Genomic DNA, 3,176 nt, shown 5'->3' with positions numbered 1-3,176 from the left:
GGCTGCATTGAGGGTAGCTGCCCGCTGTTGTGGGTTTTTGGAGCCTGAGCCCGTTCAACTTGGAGCTGCCCTTGTGCACGATCAAGGAGGGGTATTATCGGCCACGGGGGCTTAATTTTCGCCTAAGGGGAGCGATTTGGAGGCCGTGGCCGGGTGAGGCGCGCCTCTCGAAGGGGAGGAATTTGAATTTCGGCTGCATTGAGGGTAGCTGCCCCGCTGTGGTGGTTTTTCGGAGCCTGAGCCCGAGCGGGGCGTCGGTTCCCGAGGTGGGCAGGAGTCGCTGTGCCCGTGAGGCTGCCTGGCCGAGTCGGAGTGCTGTGGGACGGCGGGGAGCGGGTTTTCCCGGGCGAGGGGCCGATCCCGAGGAAGGGGAGCAGTTCCGAGGCCGTGGCCGGGTGAGGCGCGCCTCTCGAAGGGGAGGAATTTGAATTTCGGCTGCATTGAGGGTAGCTGCCCCGCTGTGGTGGTTTTTCGGAGCCTGAGCCCGAGCGGGGCGTCGGTTCCCGAGGTGGGCAGGAGTCGCTGTGCCCGTGAGGCTGCCTGGCCGAGTCGGAGTGCTGTGGGACGGCGGGGAGCGGGTTTTCCCGGGCGAGGGGGCGACCCCGAGGAACTCGGCCGGCGGGGAGGCGTTCCGGCCCGGGCGAGGGGCGCGGACCCGACCGGAGACGTCCAAAACCTTGAAAGGGGTAAGCGGGAAAAGGTCAGCAAAGTGCCCGAAGCAGTAAGGCGAAAAAGCCGTCGGAACCTCCGAAAATGAGTAAAAGCCCGGAAGGAGTAAGGTGGAGAAGTCAGCAAAGTGCCCGAAATGTCCGAAGCAGTAAGGCGAAAAAGCCGTCGGAACCTCCGAAAATGAGTAAAAGCCCGGAAGGAGTAAGCGGGAAAAGTCAGCCAAGTGCCCGAAATGTCCGAAGCAGTAAGGCGAAAAAGCCGTCAGAACCTCCGAAAATGAGTAAAAGCCCGGAAGGAGTAAGCGGGAAAAGTCAGCCAAGTGCCCGAAATGTCCGAAGCAGTAAGGCGAAAAAGCCGTCAGAACCTCCGAAAATGAGTAAAAGCCCGGAAGGAGTAAGCGGGAAAAGTCAGCCAAGTGCCCGAAATGTCCGAAGCAGTAAGGCGAAAAAGCCGTCAGAACCTCCGAAAATGAGTAAAAGCCCGGAAGGAGTAAGCGGGAAAAGTCAGCCAAGTGCCCGAAATGTCCGAAGCAGTAAGGCGAAAAAGCCGTCAGAACCTCCGAAAATGAGTAAAAGCCCGGAAGGAGTAAGCGGGAAAAGTCAGCCAAGTGCCCGAAATGTCCGAAGCAGTAAGGCGAAAAAGCCGTCAGAACCTCCGAAAATGTCCAAAAGCGTGAAATCAGTAACCAGGAAAATGCTTAAAAATGGCCAAAAGTGTGAAATCAGTAAGCAGGAAAAGTCGGGAAAATGCATAAAAATGGCCAAAAGTGTGAAATCAGTAAGCAGGAAAAGTCGGGAAAATGCATAAAAATGGCCAAAAGTGTGAAATCAGTAAGCAGGAAAAGTCGGGAAAAGTGTCTAAAAATGCTTGGAAATCTGAGGAAAATGCCCGAAAATGAGGCCCCTCGGTCGGGAGGAGGAAGTCGAAAATCCCCGTGCCCGACGAGGGAAGTCAGTAACCAGAAGGAAAAACTTAGAAAAAAATTCTAAGTGTCAAAAAAAATTCTAAGTGTCAAAAAAATTCTAAGTGTCAAAAAAAATTCTAAGTGTCAAAAAAAATTCTAAGTGTCAAAAAAAATTCTAAGTGTCAAAAAAATTCTAAGTGTCAAAAAAAATTCTAAGTGTCAAAAAAATTCTAAGTGTCAAAAAAAATTCTAAGTGTCAAAAAAATTCTAAGTGTCAAAAAAATTCTAAGTGTCAAAAAAATTCTAAGTGTCAAAAAAAATTCTAAGTGTCAAAAAAAATTCTAAGTGTCAAAAAAAATTCTAAGTGTCAAAAAAATTCTAAGTGTCAAAAAAAATTCTAAGTGTCAAAAAAAATTCTAAGTGTCAGCGGAGGAAAGTCGGTGGGGAAGGGGAAAAATCCGAAAATCCACGCCGGGTTGGAGTTCCAGGGCCCCGCTGGAGGGGTGGGAATTCGCCCCGGCGCCTTGCCCCGTTGCAATAAAGTGTCCGCAGCCCGAAAACTTTAACTTTGAAAAATCACGGAAGTCGGCAAGGGGGACGATCCGAGTACCGTTTGCGGGCTTTCGGTGCCTCATCGTCGGACTGAAATTTCAAATTCGCCCCCAAAGTGCAACTCGTCATTTTCGGCCGGGGGGGTTGGCGGGGTACCCGGAGATTTTCGGGAACACGTTTTTTAGAACAAAATGGCGGCTCGGGACCACTTTGAGACAGGCCCGAGGAACGGTTCCAAAGACGGTGGGCGGCAATTTGGAACTCGTGTGCATGCCAAAGAGCTCTCGGAGGTCGGATTTTGAACACTTTGTCGAATTTTGAACACTTTGTCGAATTTTGAACACTTTGTCGAATTTTGAACACTTTGTCGAATTTCGAACACTTTGTCGAATTTTGAACACTTTGTCGAACATGCGAACACTTTGTCGAACTTTTGAACGCTAACAGTCGAACTTTTGAACGCTAATAGTCGAACTTTCGAACGCTTTGTCGAATTGTGAACATGTTGGCCGTGACATTCGACACTCGGGCGATTAAACACTCGATAATCCGCCCATTTTAAGTTCGACACTCGGGCGATTAAACACTCGATAATCCGCCCATTTTAAGTTCGACACTCGGGCGATTAAACACTCGATAATCCGCCCATTTTAAGTTCGACACACCTGGGCGATTAACACTCGATACTCTGAGCCCATGGTAAGTTCGACAGTCTGGCGATTTTTGTGTTCGATACTCTGAGCTGAATTAAGTTCGACAGTCTGGCGATTTTTGTGTTCGATACTCTGAGCTGAATTAAGTTCGACAGTCTGGCGATTTTTGTGTTCGATACTCAGTGCTGCTTTTAACTTCGACACTCTGGTGGCGATTTGTGTTCCTCGACACTTTGGCGGTTGTGTTCGACATAGTCTTGGCGACTTCCTACCAGACCTTCCGATCTCTTCGCGCCAGTTCTAACTGTCCAAGGCCTCCGGGCCCGAAACGTCGGAGGGCGGGCAAAGGCGGCGCAGCCCGGGGCCGTCGACCCGGAAACGGCCGTCCCCCCTCCGCG

Source organism: Stegostoma tigrinum, unplaced genomic scaffold (genome assembly GCF_030684315.1).
Source record: "Stegostoma tigrinum isolate sSteTig4 unplaced genomic scaffold, sSteTig4.hap1 scaffold_383, whole genome shotgun sequence".
In the NCBI taxonomy this organism is placed as follows: domain Eukaryota; kingdom Metazoa; phylum Chordata; class Chondrichthyes; order Orectolobiformes; family Stegostomatidae; genus Stegostoma; species Stegostoma tigrinum.
The sequence above is the reverse complement of the archived record's forward strand: the minus strand, read 5'-3'. Positions refer to the sequence as shown.